Source organism: Herpailurus yagouaroundi, unplaced genomic scaffold, assembly GCF_014898765.1.
Source record: "Herpailurus yagouaroundi ecotype Mexico unplaced genomic scaffold, PumYag 216, whole genome shotgun sequence".
Taxonomy (NCBI): domain Eukaryota; kingdom Metazoa; phylum Chordata; class Mammalia; order Carnivora; family Felidae; genus Herpailurus; species Herpailurus yagouaroundi.
In genome coordinates, this window is record NW_024412447.1 from 12,695,637 (window position 1) to 12,716,075 (window position 20,439).

At 39.9% G+C, this 20,439-nt stretch overlaps 1 protein-coding gene across 1 annotated transcript in view; it reads left to right on the forward strand.

Annotated features, from left to right (window-relative positions):
* LOC121017828 (autism susceptibility gene 2 protein-like) overlaps positions 1–20,439 on the forward strand; it is a 796,117-nt gene that overhangs the window by 70,218 nt on the left and 705,460 nt on the right. The window lies entirely within an intron of this gene.

Below are 20,439 nucleotides of genomic sequence, written 5' to 3' on the forward strand. Positions count from 1 at the left end.
AACATACGATGTGACAGAATTAAGATAAGATGAGGAAATTGGGACAAAGAGAAAACACGCATAGAGAAAATAGGATAAAACCATGTTGAGGCTAATGGGCAGAAACATACAGGATAGGTTCTTATGCAATATGTAGAGGTGGACCACATACCTATTTTCTCAGGGAACAGAATAAAGAAGGAAATATTTGTAATTTTCCTAAGGTATTTCCTCAGTGGAGAGGATGGGGCCTTGAACTGTACTTTTCAAAACACACAGCAGTTATTTGTGAAATAATTGTTTTTATACCATCTCTCAATGCAGATTAATAACATGATGACAAACCATGATTCGGGGAAAGAGTGACCATAAGGGGTCAAGATCCCGTGTTCTGCATGGGCAGCTCTGAAAGGCTGGCTTGAGCTAAGGACAACATTTAGAACACGTCAAGGAGTGGATAAGCTACCTGTCCTCAGGCAGTCCACAAATATTCATTGCCCCAGCTGGGAGCTGGCTTCACTCCCTGAATGGTTTCCAGTGATGTTGTGGCCATTGGCCAGGAGCCCAGAGACCCAGAGATGGAGATGCCCATCCTATCTTAAGAGTTGAGAGTCTTCATAAGCTCTTGGCATTTCCTTCTCTTTCTTGGTTCTGGTTTGTCTTTTACAAGCATCAGACACATGAATTAAAGTTGTTCTTTGCTGGAGAAGGCAGCTAAATGCCAGTTGTGACTTTTGGGTTCTAGCTATGCTGCAAACTTCTGGGAGTTCATGGACTACCAGTAACTGGTGTTAGCCATTGAGTGACCATTCAGTGGCTGTTACTTCAGTTTGTAGTTCATGGTGAGTGAATTCAAACCCATCATGTTTCTAGAGTTGGTTCCTAGATCAGATTGTTGGTAAATGCTTTCATTAGAGAATTCAGCTTGAGCCCTTTGCCCAATTTTCTGTTTCTCTGTTGTTACTAGCTGTAGATACTTAAAAAAAAAAAAATTCTCAGAAGGAATGCGTGTTTTTAGAAACAGGGAGTGTATTCTGTGCTTTAGTGGGACACAGAAGGAGACTGTCTGGTTAAGGCAGGAGATTGTGGCACTAAAAAAGGAAACTGGCAGGCCTATTCCTGGCACTTTCAGTAAGAAAAGAAAAGAAAAGGAATGACAGGTTGGCTGGGGATTATATTAAAGGAAGCGGTGTTCCTCACCTGACCTCATATTCCCTGCACCTAGGATTGGTGTGCCTATGGCAGTCATTTTGGCAGCAGACAGACTTGGTCTGCTTTCTGCCATATATTTAGGGGTCTAGTGGAGATACAGAAGCCTGTTAAGGAGCAATCATGTCAGACTGATTCCTTTACTTTTAGTCAGAAGCCAGTTCTACCAATGTCCACGGCCAAGTGTGTGTCCTTGTAAGTTGCTTGTGTCAAGAGGAAAGACTCTCATTAAGATTTTGGAAACAAAAGCAAAAATAAACTATTGGGACTGCATCAAAATAAAAAGCTTCAAAACAGCAAAGGAAACAGTCAACAAAACTAAAAGGCAACCTACAGAATGGGAGAAGATATTTGCAAATGACATATCTGATAAACGGTGAGTGCCCAAAATATATAAAGAACTTCTAAAACTCAACACCCAAAAATGCAATTAAAAAATGGAGAGCTGAACAGAGATTTCTCCAAAGAAGACATACAGATGGCCAACAGACACATGGAAAGATGTTCATCATCACTTACCATTAGGGAAATGCAAATGAAAACCACAATGAGCTATCACCTCACACCTGTCAGAATGGCTAGAATCAACAACACAAGAAACAGTAAGTGTCATCAAGGATGTGGACAGTTGGTGGGAATGCAAACTGGTGCAGCCACTAAGGAAAACAGTATGGAGTTTCCTCAGTAAGTTAAAAAATAAAACTATCCTATGATCCAATTACACTACTGGGTGTTTACCCAAAGAACAAAAACAAAGGGATACATTCACCCCTATGTTTATTGCAGAATTATTTACAATAGCCAAGATATGGAAACAGCCCATGTGTCCATAGATTGGTGAATAGAGAAGATGTGTTAATAAAAACGGAATATTATTCAGCCATAAAAAAGAATGAGATCTTGCCATTTGCAATGATGTGGATGGAGCTAAAGAGTACAATAGTAAGCAAAATACATCAGAGAAAGACAAGTACCATATGATTTTACTCATATTTAGAATTTAAGAAACAAATGAGCAAAGGGAAAAAGAGAATCAAGAAACAGGCTCTGATCTATAGAGAACAAACTGATGGTTACCAGAGGGTAAGAGTGTAAGGAGATAGGTTAATAGGTGAAAGGGATTAAGAGGCGCACTTGTGATGAGCACTGGGTGACATATGGAATTGTTGAATCACTGTACTGTACCTCTGAAACTAACATAACACTATTTGTTAACTAATAAGTGGAATTAAGACAAAAACTTAAAATCAGAAAAAAAAAAAAAAGAATTTGGCCCTAATATTGGGTCAGAATAAGACTGTATTTGTGTTGTTTTTGTCCATAGTTTGCATTCCTCATAGCTAGGAAGATCTTATAATTATAGGCTAACTGCACCAGCTGATGTGTACTGGGATTTGATGTGGCTTTGTTACCTCAGAAGTCGCATCAGCTGTTTGACATCAGTTTATATTCCAGTACATGCTCCTCAGGCAGAAAGGGGATTGATACGGAGTATTATACCAAGAATGAGAATCTCATGTTGAAAGCCTAGAAGTCTGAAGTCAGAAGGATTTAGTGGTTTTGATTTGTTAGAGCATACTTTTCTTCATAGATGCTCTTAGTACCAAAGTAAGTTCATATTTTTCCTAAATATGAAATGTTCTTAACATGCTTAAAGTATTATTTTATACATTTGCCACCAGGGCAAAATAGAATTAGTCAGTCTTATTCCTATTTTGTAAATAGAGAACCCAAGGCATACTTAAAGAGTCGCAGAGGTCATCCATTGTATCTGGGACATGGCTTAGAATAGTACCATTTTAATCAGTGTATTTATTGAGCAAAAAGGAGCCAGGCAACAGTGGAGGGCATCAGGAGATCAGTTGTATGGTGCGGGCAAGCTGTTTTAGCTGAGTTCTTTGCTCATAGGTCAGTTGGCTCTGGCAAGAGCAGCTGAACTGAGTTCTCTGTGGTGAAGCTGAGAGGGACAAGAATGGGCGTCAGGTCAAAGGGTGTCTGTGGGGACAGACTCCGACGATTGTGTAGGACATCCTGTACATTTGGGCTTCTGCATATTTTAGTTGGCTGTGTTCTTATGTTAGTCTCAGTGTTTTTTAACCCTGTGAGTGACAGTTGACACTGTTATAGGACTTTAACAGGAGAAACTGGTCTGACCACAGTTTGATCTTGATAATGCTTTCACTTTTGCAACAAGACAGAAGGGAGTCCTTGCTTCTCTGTTCTGGGAGCCTAACCAAATCTAATAAGAAGTCTCTGGTAGCTCTAACCTGTTTTAAGTAGTCCAAGTGTCAGGCTGACCTTTTCTATGTATGTGGCCTGCTTCCTGGATGTGAAGCCAGTTTGGATGTTAGAACTTTTTAGAATGGAATGAAACTTGAAGTTTGCTGTTTGTTTTTATTGTTGCTTTAAAAACAAAACAAAACAAAACAAACAAAACAAAACAAAAACAAAACCTGAAGAAAAAAAGAAAAGTGAAAAAAAACCTTCTAACTGTATTCTCTGCCCCTAGGACTGGTGAAACTTCTTAAGACTTTTAACGATTTCATCTAGATACTTAAATCTCTCTAGGATGACTGTCTTTCTCCTTCTGGCAGAATCTTGTACTTTGATCACTTCCCAGGGTGGCGTTTTGGTTAATATTTGACTCTTGCACCCACAGCCACGTGATATGTATATTTGTATGCATATATATTCACATCTCAGAGGATTGGCATCATCTTGGCAGATCTTTAAGAGTTGGAGGAGTAAATATTTGTAGTTTTTATTTCATATTTTTGCATACTGTTCTCTCATCGGGGGAAGGTATGTTGGTGAACTAGAGATGGATAGGAAGACTGAACTGGAGGCTAAAATGTGCATACCTGAGAAATTGAGTCAGCCACGCCGGAACCTAATTTTTCAGTGTTCTGAAATATCTCCAGTTATTCTGAAGGATGCTATCACATTTTAAAAACAAGGTATTTTCAGTAACATCCATGTGTACTTTACTCTCCAGCATCAGTAGGGAAGTAAAGCATAGGGAAATCAAAGAAACTAGTTTTCACCCTTAAGTATGACTCTGGGATTATCTAGGGTGGCTTTTAGAGAAATCTAAGCCCACATCCTGGGATGCTACTAGCATCTCTGGACAAACTCTCTCCCCTCCCTTGAGATCACTTTCCTCATGTTCTTTATGCATGTAGAGAGTTGTTGAGGGAAGGTTATATTCTGGTTTCTTGTTTTGAAAATGCAGATGTTTCTAGAAATCACCAGAATCTAAACTGAATCCAGAGCCTTCTCGTAATTTTTTTTTTAATGTTTATTTATTTTTGAGACAGAGAGAGACATAGCATGAACGGGGGAGGGCCAGAGAGAGGGAGACACAGAATCCGAAGCAGACTGCAGGCTCCGAGCTGTCAGCACAGAGCCCGATGTGGGGCTTGAACTCAGGACTGCGAGATCATGACCTGAACCCAAGTCGGCCACTCAACCGACTGAGCCACCCAGGTGCCCCTCTCGTAATTTTTTAGGCCTTGATCTGAAGTAATCTGGGTGAAGATAAAAAGGTGAGGTCTCATACTTTACAATTTGGTTGAAGTCAGCTGTGTCAAGGTATCTTGACTTAAATAAGGGTTAGGATCTACATATTAGACTGGTAAGATCTTTATGTGTTTCTGTAGCCATAAACCCATTTTGGAGGAAAATGAAGGATGATTTCTTTCAGTATTCTGTGAGAATCTCATTTCTTTATTTTTTTTCACTGGGTTGACTTTGACTTTTATTTTTTACGTCCAAGTTGTTAATTCCGAAAGTATTTTCTTTTATTTATTTATTTTTTAAAATTTACATCCAACTTAGTCAGCATATAGTGCAACAGTGATTTCAGGAGTAGATTCCTTAATGCCCCTTACCCATCTAGCCCATCCCCCCTCCCACACCTCCTCCAATAACCCTCTGTTTGTTCTCCATATTTATGAGTCTCTTCTGTTTTGTCCCCCTCCCTGTTTTTATATTATTTTTGTTTCCCTTCCCCTTTGTTCATCTGTTTTGTCTCTTAACGTCCTCATATGAGTGAAGTCATATGATTTTTGTCTTTCTCTGACTAATTTCACTTAGCATAATACCCTCCAGTTCCATCCACGTAGTTGCAAATGGCAAGATTTCATTCTTTTTGATTGCCGAGTAATACTCCATTGTGTATATATACCACGTTTTCTTTATCCATTCATCCATCGATGGACATTTGGGCTCTTTCCATACTTTGGCTATTGTTGATAGTGCTACTATAAACATAGGGGTGCCTGTGTCCCTTCGAAACAGCACACCTGAATCCCATGGATAAATGCCTAGTAGTGCAATTGCTGGGTCGTAAGGTAGTTCTATTTTTAGTTTTTTGAGGAACCTCCATACTGTTTTCCAGAGTGGCTGCACCAGCTTGCATTCCCACCAACAATGCAAAAGAGATCCTCTTTGTCCACATCCTCGCCAACATCTGTTGTTGCAGGAGTTGTTAATGTTCGCCATTCTGACAGGTGTAAGGTGGTATCTCATTGTGGTTGATTTGATGAGTGATGATGAGTGACGTTGAGCATTTTTTCGTGTGTCGGTTGGGCATCTGGATGTCTTCCGTGGAGAAGTGTCTATTCATGTCTTTTGCCCATTTCTTCACTGGATTATTTGGTTTTGGGGTGTTGAGTTTGATAAGTTCTTTATAGATTTTGGATACTAACCCTTTATCTGATATGTCATTTGCAAATATCTTCTCCCATTCTGTCTGTTGCCTTTTAGTTTTGCTGATTGCGAAACTATTTTCTTACTGTGCTTTGTATATGGCAGCAGATTTTTACTTGGATAGGAGAAGCAAGTCCATTGGTTTTCATGTGTAGATGCTTTTCAGGAATACACAACTTCTCACTGTTGGTTTTAATAAGAAAAAAATCACCGTTGATAGTTTTGGTGTCTGTTTATAGAGATTCCTTGAGAATTGTAAACTGATAGAAAATTCCCCTAGAGAGACAATCTGGTGTATTTGGACATCTTATTAAATGGAGCTTTTTTTCATATAAGGGCTTCGGAAGATGCATAGGCTGTCAGAGCTGGAAAAGTTTACATGGTCTCTGAATATCACTCTTTATAAATACAAGGAGCCCAAAGCCCAGAGGATCTGGTCCCCCAGTTAAGTTAGTGGTCCCTCACAGGTCTCCAGGCTGCCTGTCATTCTGCCTTGACTACTAGTGATAACTGGTTATTTCCAGCAATGAATCCAACTCTTAAGTTGTGCAGTCTTGTGAGTCTTCAAAGGAAAGCTAAGCTGTGTTATTAAAGTTCATGCTGAGTATTTTTTTACTATATTATGATTGTTTGAAAATTGGTCATTTGTTATTGTAAAACCAGAGCACTTAACTAGAACTAGCATCACCCTAGCCTCTGCCAAGTCATACTGCATTATCGACTGTTTCATGTAGAGGTAGAAAGAGAAAGCTGTTTTAAGAGTCAAGAAAAAGGACTGTGTCTTGTCCTCAGCCGGAGGCCCACATGAGCTAAAGGAGCAATTGAGATGGGTAATGGTTTAGGGAAGGGGTAACACTCAGGTGGTGATTGAATTTAGTTTAGAATTATGTTTCTCAGAACAGCTGATTTTTATTTTGGTTGTTTTCAACTATTTTTTTTTTTTTAAAGACAGAGTCTTAAAAAAAATTTTTTTTAACGTTTATTTATTTTTGAGAAAGAGCGAGAGACACAGAGTGTGAGTAGGGGAGGGTCAGAAAGAGAGGGAGACACAGAATCCGAAGCAGGCTCTGGGCTCTGAGACGTCAGCACAGAGCCTGACGCGGGGCTCGAACTCAAAAGCTGTGAGATCATGACCTGAGCTGAAGTCGGCCGCTTAACCGACTGAGCCACCCAGGCACCCCTGTTTTCGAATGTCCTTATAGCCTTCCTGGGGAAATTTGTTTGTGGGGAGACATTGCCTACATTGTTTACTCCTCTAGGGTTAAATGTACTTGACCAGCTGTTATTAATTTTATAGTTGTTAAATTACATTCTTTGCCTAGGTTGTAAGTACTGAAAGGGAACTTAGAAGCAGGACCATTTGCAAGTCATGTAGCTTTGAGCCTGAATGGTGGGTTTGATAAGAGTAGCTTTCAAATGGTCTGAGATTCTGTGCTGAATTTTGGAATTAGTGATTTACACCTGGGGATCTTTGTCAATTCTCTGGGAGAGCCTTCTCTGAGACCCTGGGCAGTTCTTGGGGGTGAGACTGGCAGTGATATTGATAAATTGCTTTCAAAATGCTTACAGCCAAAGGACAGTGATTTTGTAGTACTCTTCTAAGTTCTCAGACTGACCTCTGAAATCTGGAAGAGCGAATCTGGAAGGCCAGTATTCTTTAGGGCAGTTATAAGAAGGGGGAAGGGGCTCTACCCTTCTCAGTCTGTGTGCAGGCGATTCTTGGAGGAAGCCAGGCCTGTGGAGCCAGGCTAGAGTGGAGACAGAGAATAGTACTGCTGGCATTTCCATCCTCCCCTGAGGCTGCACAGAATGTTTCAAGGGGAACCAAGAATTATCCCTCCGCTGTCCACAGCCTCTTGAAGCGGCTTTTGCGTGTTGTAGATGGAACCAATGTGTGCAAAAGTGCAATTTATATTTTATTTGGGTCTCAGCATCAAGTTGTCCTTTTTCAAATAATTTTATGGTAATTGGTTGTTTCTCTGATATGATTTCCATTGCAAGGTGAACAAAAAAGGTGACAAAATGGGGTTATTACCTAACCAGATTGCCTCGTGTACAGACAAGCTGAACTGGTGCTTTGCCCGAAGTTGGCTTGGAGTTTTCAGAAACTCAATTGCTGCCTTCATAAGGCTGTGCCTGGGGTTGTATTTCCAATCTCTCTCAACTTTTGTTCCCGTGGAAGGGAGGAAGTGGAACTGTGACAGATATATTGCCAGATAGCACACAATAGCACACAAAACGAGAAAGACATGGCGTGAGCCATTCACGGAGACAGATTTACACTCTCTGTTGCCCTCAAACCATAGATCCATCTATTTCAAAGAAACAACCTGCCCACTGTATTATATTTCAGACAGGGACACAGCTTACAAGAGAGATGCTGACTCCTTCTGTTTAGCTTTTGCCAATAACGCTGCACATTTTGCTGTCGTCAATTACTTTTGTGGGGATGGGAAAGTTTATTTGGCAAAGGAAAGCCTGTCTTTAGATGAGAAGTGGAAAAGGGAGGTATCAGGGGAGAGTATTTGGCCACGCTGTCGCCGTAGTGAAGCGTATGTGTATAGTTTTGCTTGTTTTTGTCACTGTGCAGCCGGCTGTATTATCAGGCATTGGAGGTATTATACCTATTTCACAACAAGAAAAACAAAGCTAGAGAGGTTATGATTGACCCAAGGCCAGAATGTTTGACATTCATAGTTTCTTTTTGGTTCTCTAGAGATATGGCAGAATTGTGTCAGTTTCTTTCTTTCTTTCTTTCTTTCTTTCTTTCTTTCTTTCTTTCTTTCTTTCTTTTCTTTCTTGATGTTTCGTGGGAGATAGCTTTGCAGAGTGGTAAATAGCATAAATTACAAAACTTGTCTGCCATGGTTCCCATCCAGGCTTAGCCAAGCTGCACATAGCTCTGCACCTCAGTTATTTTACTAGTAAAATGGGGATTACAGGCCTTACTGTAGAAGGTAGTTCTGAGAATTAAATTTAGTTAATATGTATATAAGGTACTTAGAATGAAGTGTTCAGTAATCTTGGCTATTACGTTTCTTAAATGTGTTTTGCTTTCATGGAAAATGAGTGGTGTGTGCTACCTGATAGGTTGTTTTGCAGAAATTTCAAATGTAAAAGAGTAACTCTGCTTGTGTTAAAATTTACCTTCCAGATTGATAGGTTTAAGGAATAAAAAATACTTTTGGGAATGGTCTAAATTTGGAAGAAATCTGAAAAGAGAGAACTGTGTGTGTAGGTTTGCAATTCTACCTTATGCGATTTGTAAAATATGTTATTATATATCTTTTCTTAGTAATAATTTATTCGGGGGAGGAGAAACAAATTTTGGTTATATCCATCCTCCCTTATGAGGCAGGTATTTTTGTTTTTATTTTAACTGGATGAGATGGTTAAGTGTTCCCTTAGTTGGATGAATTTAGAGATATGAGAAAATACTTTTATTTTTATGACACATAAGGACCCTTGAATGAAGTCACTTACCTTTTCTTGATTAAACCAGTTTCTTTTTTTCCTTTTAACATTGTGTTTTTTTTTTTTTTAACATAAATATCACATGTTTTAGTCAGATATGTTTCGGGATATCAATCATCTTTTTTTTCTGTTATGTTGAAAAAATAAAATTGCACATGTGTGTTATTCTCAGAATGAAGTGGGTTCAGGCACACTGCTTTACACTAAGTAGAAATTCTTAGTAGTCGTTCTTCAGAAGAGATGCATTGATCAAGTCAGTTTTTGATTCATTTGTGAATACCTAAGTAGAGTTGTATATGAAGGGGTTTTTCAGAGTTGGCTTCTGAGCATTATAGCATTTGTTTTAGCATATATAGTCCACATGGCCAGTATACTATCTGATTCAGTTTGAGTTCAAATAAAGTCTGGTATGAATCTACTTTAAACAACTCCTTAAGGTGACTAATCTCAGACCTGTCTCTCTCTTTCTCTCTCTCTCTCTCTGTTTTTTTGTCATTGTGCTTTTCTTTTATTATGTTTTTTTTTTTTTTTAACTGTGGTAAAAAGCACATTACATTTCCAGCTTAACTGTTTTAAAGTGTATAGTTCAGTAGTGTTAAGTGTAGCCACATTGTTGTGAGACAGATCTCCAGGACTTTTTCATCTTGCAGATCTGAAACTCTACACTCCTTAAACAGCTTCCCCTTTCTCCCTCTCCCTACTCCCAGAAACCCCGATTCTACCTTCCATGTCTATGAATTTGACTACCTTAGATCCTCAGCTAGATGGAATCATAATATTTGTTTTTTTATTACTGACTTATTTCACTTAGCATTATGTCCTCAATAAGTTTCATCCACGTTGTAGCATGTGACAGGATTTTCTTCCTTTTTAAGGCTGAATACTTTTCCCTTGCAGGTATATAGCTTATTTTGTTTATCCATTCATCTTTTCGTGGATATTTGGGTTGCTTCTGCCTCTTGGCTCTTGTGAATAGTGCTCCTATGAATATGGGTGTGCAAATATCTCTTTGAATCCGTACTTTCAATTCTTTCGGGTGGATTGCTGGATCATATGGCACATCTATTTTAATTTTTTTCCAGAAACCTCCAAGCTGTTTTCCATAGTGGTTGCACCATTTGACAATCTTACCAGTGAGAGTGGTTCCATGAGAACAGGGCATCTGTGAAGGTTAGGATGGCCCGTTTCAAGCTTGATCAGGTGTTTGGAATGAGCCTCACCGGTACTGGTTAATCATTCTTGTTAAGGTAATACTGCTGGACCAATGCAGAATGTTGGTCTGGGTTATTGTAAGACTTAGGCTATGGTTTCTGGGAATGATCTTAGGCAGATCACCTTAACACTCCCACCCACCGTTGTCATCTGTCAAACGAGGAAATTGTTCTTCTCCCTTATCTTGTGTGTTCTAGAATCCTGTTGTTCCTCATAGAATTCAAATATCTAGAAAAGATACTCTGTATAATTTCGTGTAATTATTTGATAAACATCTCCTGTTTTTCTTATTTTTTTACTACCCCAGGTACTAAGTGATAAGGAGGGAGACCTTGGTGATTAAGAGTGCTGGCAGTGAGTCAGAATGTCTGGGTTCAAATCCTTGCTCTTCCATTTACTAGATATGTAAACTTGGGCAGTTTAATGAACCACTGTGCCTTGGTTTCTCCATCTGTGAGTTGTAGATAATAGTATCTGTGTCCAATTTTGTGAGGTTTAGATGAGTTAATGCACGTAATGTGCTTTGCATGGTGCCTAGCACATAGTAAGCAGTAGGTGTGAACTCTAATCGTTATGTAGTATCTAATCATTATGTAGTTACCATGGTGCTAAATGGTTTGGGTCATCTTCCATTATTTGTATCCTACATTTGGATAACTTTATACTTCCTGAGGATGTTGTTTCCTTATGGTGTTTCTCCGTAGGTGGGAAGGATACCCCCAATGTACAGATGGAGAGACTGAACAGCAGCTGTTCTGTTTTATATGGCTGGGATTAACACTTCAGTCTCATGATTCGAGCCCAGTACTTCCTTGCCTGGCACACTGTCCCAAACTTAATGACTATAAGGCCTCATGGAAATGGGTTTTAATGTTAAGATCTGGTAAGAACTATTCCTTTACTTTTTTTGTTAGCAGTCAGCCTTCCAGGTTGACTTGAACTAGGATCATTTTGGTTTCTCTGCAGAACAGGATCTTGCTGATTAATCCTAGTGTCAGGGAAAACATCGGGTGTCTACATCCTTTTCGAAATATAACAGTACTAATACTAGCTTCTTTGGTATTTAGTACAGCTTCTTCAGAAATAGGGCTTATGTATTTAAAACTTAGATGGTCTTTTCAAAGGTGGGTAGATCTGGCATATGTCTGCCTTCTTGTAGGTAGTAGCCATGCTGCAATTACTCAGCTATTGCAGTTCTGTTACTTGATACAGAGGCAGAGGGGAGAAGACTTCTCCATAAAAAAAACAAAGCCTGTGCCTAAAGAGTCCTCAGGTCATGTTCAGCAGATGATGGTGATGTGCTGGAACCTCCCTAGGTCTCCATTTCCCCAGCTAAAAAGAAGGGCCATGGACCAGGGGATATTTAAAGCCCTTTCAAGTTGTAAGAGTCGGACATCTTGAGACTGGAAATAGCCTCATAGGTCCTAATGACATGATAAAGATACTCTTTGAGGAGAAGCGTTTTATAACTCTGTGTCTTGGGGAGATGGAGGCATGGGGAGGTGATTGGGGTGTTGGCAGAGCAACTGGAGAAAGGAGAGACTAGTGAGGAGGCTGTTGTAATGGTCTATATGGGAAGTGAGCAACCCCATCTAGAGTACCTGGGGGGTTGTCGTAATCTAGGATAGGGTCAAGCCCTTCTCTGAAATGGCGGCGCCATCAGACCAAAGGAGCCTTCCCTGATGACTGTGTTGTGGCCCTTATTAGGGACAAGGCTTTCGGCCCTGGCTCAGAGCTGCGATGGAGGGATTGATGGATCCATGCCCCCTTCTGTTTTTCGCTAGCGCTGTCTTCACACCCTGTTGCCATTTATGTTTTTTGATGAATGATTAATTAGAAAAATAATCATTTGTAAATTGTGAGTGAACTAGACATTTGGCCCTGCCTGTAGGGAAATGGTGCCTCTGAGCCGGACGTAGCTTGCAGTCAGTACATCAGAACAGCAGTATTCCCAGACCAGTGATGAATTTACATCAAGTTCCTTTTCAGTATGTTAATGACTGTTACAGCCGAGTAACTAGCAAAAAATAATAGCAAATGGGAAGAGTAAATATTTAATGCCTCTATATCACTTTTAGCTTACAGTAAAATATGCATTTTGATTCAGGAGGGGAATGAGGGAATCTTGGACATTAGAGGCAATATTAGTTTGTCTGAGTTTCATTCTTTGTTTCCTTTTCTTTCTCTGTACTTAATTAAATTCAAAAGATAAAGTGTGAGGTGTTGCTGAGGTGGATTTCACTAGGGAAGTGGGTTTTCTGTAAGTTTTAGGTCACAAGATGCTTCTTTCCTGGCAGTTTGAATCTATATGTCCGGTCAGCATCATTGATTAAATGCCTGGTGTGTATAGAGGCCTGTACTATCTCTAAAATATAGCTTTCATCATGTTACTTCCCTGCTTTAAAACTTTAGTGGCTCCCCACTGCTTCTAGGATGAAAGCGGGACTCAGTAGCCTGGCTTTTAAGGGTTTCTATGCTGTGACCCCAGCCTGCTTTTCAGCCTTACTCCCTCAGGCAGCACCATGTGGACCTTTTGCTTAAGCCAGAGTGATTGACTCCTATCCCTGTAAGGTGCCAGAGGCTTCCTCACCTTTGCACCTCTGCTCAAAGCATTCTGGGGTCTGAAATGACCTGTCTTTTTCTCTATCTAAAGCCTACCCTTCCTCCTAGGCCCAGTTCTGGAAGATTCTCTGACTGCATTTATTGGATAGGAACCTGCTCATTTTGAAATACAGGGAGAATTGAAAGTGGATCCAGTTTGCCACCTCTCTACCATAGGGAATTTAGAATGAGTTCGCTTCTCCCCCACTTTTTGCTTGGCTGTCTTCTAATTTTAGAAGATGTCCAGGTAGGCAAGTTGTTGACTATAGAAAGTTCTGAGGATTAGAGCTGAATATAGTTGGGAAACCAGACCCAAGGACAGTGCTTTTTTTCTGAGATCAGAGAGTTTTGACACAGAAGTTTCTAGCAGAGGTTGAATTCACAAAATGAGGCTGTACTGGTGGAAGCATTCAAAGAAAGGGTTTAGGCCTTTCAGTCTGTTGTTAAAAGAGTCTTGGAGTGTTGAGTTCAGACCCAGATACAGTGATAATATTCAGAGAAAATGATCAGGATGGTGAGGCAGGCCTGAAAGCGTGAAGGCTGAGTGGGCAGAAGAGAACAAGGGAGGCTGTGTCCTCTGTTTTCAAATATTCAAGAGGCTGTCTTCAAAAGAGGTGTATTAGACCTCGTGTATGGAACCTTGGGGTGAGAACAAAGACTGCTGGAGGTAGGTTATAGGAAGACAGATTTCAGATCAATATAAGACATACTTTTCTCATAGTGTTGTGAAAAAATGAAATGGATTTCCTCGGGAGACGGTAAGTTTCTCAAGTGTGAAGGGATGTGAACACAGAAGGCAATAATACTCTAAAGATCTGTGGATTCACAGTAAAGGGACCACAGGTACTGGAATGGAGGACCTTTAGAATAGGACATTTTCTTCTCTGGGGTAAAACCTTTACCCTGGGGTTTCGGAGAAAGATTCAGTAGTGGAAAGAAACAAGTGCCACTGTGTCCAAAAGTACTTACAAATCCTGACATGCATCAAGAAATAATAAGTATGTCTTCTGAGGCGATATTGAAAGGATGATGAAAACAGAATGAAATCTAGAATGGGGGTTCTTAACATTGGGTTAAGGGCCTCGAGGATAGTGTTTAAGAATGAGGAGATATTTGCAGAATTTCAGGAATTCGTAAACAGTTTCAAAAACATTCAGTATTAACCTTTATATATTTGGGAAACTGTAAAAGATCTATTGTTTTGAAAATATTTATCATAGAGAAATAAGAGTACAAGATTGTCTTGGCACATGAAATTTGGGTTTGTAATGGCTTAAGAATTAATACACATGTCCCCGTATGCAAATTTTAATGCCTGCATGTATTATTCTGTAAAGAACATCATAGCTTTTGTAAGATTCTCAGAAATGGCTGACTCAGAAAAAGTGAAGAATTAACTGGTCTGGAGTACTGGTTCTCAGATGTTTGAACTCAACCCAGTTAGGTAGGGCAGAAATTCCTTATATCACCCTTCCCATTCAGCATCAGTATCAGCAAATATTAGTATGAGCCATATGTACTTTTTATTTTATAAAGCAGTATCCCATAAGCTTAAAAATGTAATTTTATTGGACTTGTCTTGATAGTAGATAGCAAGACCATAAAACCACAAATGAAGATTTACTGTACAAGTAATTTTTTTGGAGGTGGGCTTGTTATGTATATATATATCTACTTTAGCTGTATATGTATCTACTTACGGTATCTCCACATTGTGAGATTAACCAGATTATCTTCAACAAATCAAATTTTTTTTTTAATTTTTTAATGTTTATTTTTGAGAGAGAGTGAGAGAGAGAGACCACAAGCGGGAGAGAGGCAGAGAGAGAGGGAGACACAGAATCTGAAACAGGCTCCAGGCTCTGAGCTGTCAGCACAGAGCTCGACATGGGGCTTGAACCCACAAACCATGAGATCATGACCTGACCTGAAGTGGGATGCTCAACCTACTGAACCACCCAGGTGCCCCCCTAACAAATCAAATTTCTAATGGTAAAACTGAACTGATAGTAGTTTATAATTGAAAATATAGTATAAGAATAGTAGTATTATAAACTGTGATTGACTCAAGACAGCACTGATGTTACAGTGACTTCTAGAGTACAGTGTGAGCTTTGAGAGTTGTAGTGTTGGTGTGTGAGTGTGCCAGTACTTGGCAGCATCGTAGAGTAGCCTGAGTACTTGGGACACCCAGTTTCTAGTTCTTTGCATACTCTGGCAACTTGCTGATTTTAATTTATCAAAATGGATTTCACGAACCTTCTAACTCACTTATTAGGGAACTACTAAGAAGCTCTTGGTCATATTAAAGAAGATGTGAATTGCACATTTGCGTTTGAGAACTTAAGAAAGGTGTGTAGGTTTATAGATAAGTTATAGATCTTAATAAGAGTTCTTCTATGGTTACAGGCCCCTACTTTAAAGAACACCAGTCTACCAGGTCAATTTGTAGTTGCAAGTAAATGATAACTAGGTAGTTTGAGGGTTAATATCCAGGAGACTATCCAAATAAAGGCATTTTCTTTCTTTCTTTCTATCTTTCTTTCTTCCTTCCTTCTTTTTTTTTTTTTTTTTTTTTAAAAGATCAACCTAAATGCCTCTGATAACCAGATACCCTTTCTTTTCAAATACTCCTTTATTTACCAACCCCGTTGAGCCTGGCCCTAAAGTAAGATCAACAGCTGTGCGTGACTATTTTTTTCCCCTCTCCTTTGCTGTGCTCCTCCTATCACATTGAAATACCCTGGCACTTTCTTCCCTTTTTGAAAACACAAAAGAGGATTAGGCCATATAATGGACTATTTATGTGTCAAATTAAACGTTTTACTCTGAGGCTGTTTTTGAGTTATGTGAGCAGTAAAAATATGTATTAAGCTGCCAAGCCTTTTAAAAAATGCATATTATTTAGCTGATAGCCTGTAACAGTCTGATGGACCCATAATGGTGTTTTGAGTAAATACACATTTGAACAATTTATGAAACTTATGTTTACATGTGTATTAAACAGCCTGGGTAGGGAGTGACCAAAAGTTATTACCAGTTGACAGCTGCTGTCTGGTGACCAATTTGAAATGAATTGGTGGATTCCCTTTAGTGTGGAGTAAACAGGTTTCCCTGTCAGGGGAACAGGCTGTGTAATCATCAGTGCGTGAGGTCCTAGCGCTGGAGGTCTGCATGTTGGTTGAATGAGAAACTAGAGGAAAACGTTTCAGCTCCATATTGAGCCACACCTTGGATTCACCTGTATGGTCTATTTTATTTCATTTTGTATCTTGAACTGTATAATTATGTTCACAGAATATAGGCAGAACAAAATATATTTGCAGAACAAAATATTCTGTCCTTGGGAAGAGGGACCATGTTTATTTCTTTGGCATCTACTCTCTAGTGTAGTGATCCTGAAATTTATGATTGTGTGCCTCTATCAGTAATAGTTCTTAAAATATTTTTTAAATGTTTTTATTTATTTTTGAGAGAGAGAGAGAGAGAGAGACAAAGACAGAGACAGAGCATGAGTGGGAGAGGGGCAGAGAGGGAGGGAGACACAGAATCTGAAGCAGGCTCCAGGCTCTGAGCTGTCAGCACAGAACCTGATGTGGGGCTCAAACTCATGAACTGCGAGCTCATAACCTGAGTCAAAGTTGGACGCTTAACTGACTGAGCCACCCAGGTGCCCCAGTGATAGTTCTTTTTATATTTGTTCACTTCTAAATTGTATAGATATTTATATAAATATATTGTATATATTTGTGTATATATTTACATATGAATGTGTATATTTGTATATATATATTTATACATATAAAGCTAACACAAAAATAGAAGTTTAATGGAGACAAAAGAATAAGTACACATAGATGATCTGAATTTCTTTTTGTACCTGAATGAGTCCTCTTGAGCACCCCTGGATTTCATACACCTTGCACTGGAGGTGAAGGCTTGTGTCTTGATACCTTTGGGTGGTGGAAAGGGCACGATGCATTGTGAGGTGTTAACGTTAAAAATAAAAGCTATTTTATCAGCAAAAATGGGTTTATTCAGGAACAAGAGAATTGTAATTCAGGACAAGCAAGCTATGGCAAGCCCATAGGTAAGTCCTACAGAGAGAAATGTTATTTTATGGAGAAGAAGGAAGGAATTGGGAGGTGTTGTTTTAAAGGAAAGTCCCTTGGAGAAAACCAAGAGTTCAGGGTTTTGATGGTTTCTCATTGGTTGAGTTGCAGAGGTGGTCAGTTTCTTATAGGAGATGCAATATGTTCTGTACCTCTTTCTCTGTTGGAGCCTGTAATTGACATGCAGTGGTATGGCCCACCCTGCCAGCCTCCCCTTCCTGAATCCCTGGTCCACTTTAGTGAGGTTTCCTCTTACTGATTCTCAAAACAGGTGTGACTTGGGCATGATATTCATAAACTTGGGCAAGTCTTTTAACTACCTTGAGCCCTTGGGCCCTCATCTGTAAAATACATGGGGCTGCCCATGGGGCTCTCCTAAAGATTTCTTATAGTAAATGTCAGGTATCCACTTAAGTGCTTGCCAGAAAGTCACCTCCTCAGAGAGACTTTCCCTGAATGTGTGTACAAATAGTTCCTTCCTCTATTCAGTTATTCTGTAATGCCTACTCTGCTTTACTTCTATTAATTTTTTATCATATGAACTCATTGTTTTCTCTTTACTGAATTGGAAGCTATTTGAGGGGAGAGACTTTTTTTCCTGTTTACTCTTGCATCCATAGCTCAGACAACAAAGCATGACACACAGTAGGTACTCAATAAATATTGGTTGAAAGTTCAATGTTGGTCACTTAGTAAGTTGATTAATAAAGTGCTGCTATTATTGCTTTCACTGAGTGCCACACATATAGCAGAAGCTCTGGGATAGGATTAATGATGCTCTATGAATGATTGCTCTCAAGTGGGATTCAAGGCCGGAAGTATTTTTCCTATAGGAGGATGGTTCCCCCCCCCCCCTCCATTACAGCCAGCATTTTTCAGGCTGAGGTTAGAAATGAAGTTTGTAACCCTGGATCTGGGCCAAGTGAACTGACCCCTGTGTGGTTCTGATGCCTCACCTTGGCCTCATTAACTCCCTGCCGTGACCCAGTGTGCCATGTAGCTGAGGACCAGGCCAGTGGTGACAGCAGCCATGTGGATGTGCCTCAGGGAGGGCAGTGGCATTGCCAGTCACCCCTAGTCCACCTGGAAACCACCTTCTGACCTGTAGAAAACTGCTTCCAGGGGAAAGGCAGAGTGTTTCAGAGTCTTGTGCCTATTCCAGGTCTGTAGAGAGAACAAACAATTTTTAGCATGGTTGAGAGAGGGGGATGGAAGAGAAAGAACCACGTCTTTAGAGGACACTTTTCTTGGCTGCTCTTTGCAGTGAAGAGTTGTTATAGAAACACCTGTCATTTTAAAAACTTCTCATATTTAAGGCCGCACTTCCAATAGGGCTATGAAATAAAGGCATGTGAAGTATCCTACAGTGCTGATGTAATTGGAGACCTGAATGAATAGAAGGTTGGGAAGTGCTAACATGTATGGGCCATTACATATGCAGTTCAGTAGCGTGCAAACATTAAAAATAGCATTTCTTGATTCCTTATGTCTTTCTACTTGGTTCTTATCTGTTATTTTTGTAGTGGATTGGGATATGTGTTCAACTTTTCCTAAAAGGAGAGATGGAGAAATATTTCCTGGGATCAGCTGATACAGCTCTGAATGTGACCATTTTAAAGGGTCATGATAGATATCAGTCTGGGTTGTGTTGTAGGTGAGGAGTGGGGGATGGTTTCTTTATCTTCTTTTGGTCTGCATCCTCCAACAACCCACTTATTAAAGGAAGTTTGTGCTGTGCAAAGTGAGCTAAGAATAATATTCCAGGCTTGGGTGAAAATTTACATACAACAGTCTTATAATGATACCCTGGAACTTCTGCCATTCAAGAGTTTGGTGGGGAATGCCCTGCCCGATGGACCTTTTTTTTTGAAGATGATCTCCCTCAAAGTTAGTTTAAAAACATCAGAATCCTCCTCACTTTAACATAGAAAGGTATTTTTTTCCTTGTGACATTTTAAAGGGATGTGGTAGATGGAAATGATGGGGAAATCATTGTACCACGAAAAAAGTGAGAGGCTTGGAGTTGTATAAACCCTAATACAAACCTTGACTGTGCCAGTAATGATTTGTGCTGTCATGAGTGAGTTACTTAAATTAAGCTCACGAGCCTCCGTTTCTTCATCTGAAAAATGGAGATATTTATTTCATACAGTTGTGGAGACTTGATGAACAACAGGATGTGCTTGGTGTATTTTTGACGTTCAATAAATTTAGCAGCTCATTTCTCCCTTTTGGGGGTAAAGCCACAGGAAGTTTTTGGTGAATAATTGAGGTCCTCGGTGCTAAGGGGAAATTTAACTCATGCTTTTTTGTACAGACATGGGATTATAGAAATAAAAGAAAAGGGGGTAATTTTATTCCTTTGGCCATATGCGTTAGCAGCACTTTTCTTGGCTTTTGACAACATCAAAATAAAAAAAAAAGACTCGTGCTGCCTGTGTGTAAGTGTGTATGTGCGTGTGCATGTGTTATTTCTGGCTGTTAATATAATTCATTGCTTGTCGCGGGGACTGGAACCTTTCACCCCTGAAGATTCTTGCAATTTCATGTGCTAATCCAACTGGAATTTGTATCTCACAGACCCAGAGAGTGTTGGCGTCAGAGGAGATGCTCTGGTGCAGGAGCTCAAAAGAAGAAAAAGGCAAAACTTAGAGGACTTGGGACTTGCTCAGAGTTGTGCAGCTAGTTAGTGACAAAGCTGGTGTTGCCGCAGATCGTATTTGCTCCTCATTGCTCCAGTCCTGGGGTTCTGCAAGCCGTGTTTACTAGACCAGCAGCAGCACCTGGGAACTTACAGGAAATGCTCATTTTTGCCCCCGCTCCCCACTTTAGTAAGCCTTCAAGGTGGTTCTGATGACCACTAAAGTTTGAGAACCACAACTCTGGTTTTTATACTATTTGGCAGGGAGATTTTCTCAGTTTCATGGACAGCACTAGGTCTTTATTTTACCTTTCAGATGTTTTCTCCTGCCACTTAGGTGTCTCCTTTTAAAACAGTTTCATCTTTGGTGATGGCTTCCTTACACTGAGGAGCGATTGCCGCAGGAACACTTCTGTGAAACTGTTGTTTGCTGCTCGTTTATTCCCTGCTGCCAAGTAGCGGTTCTGAATTTTGTCCATTGAAAGCGAGCCCTGCTTTCTG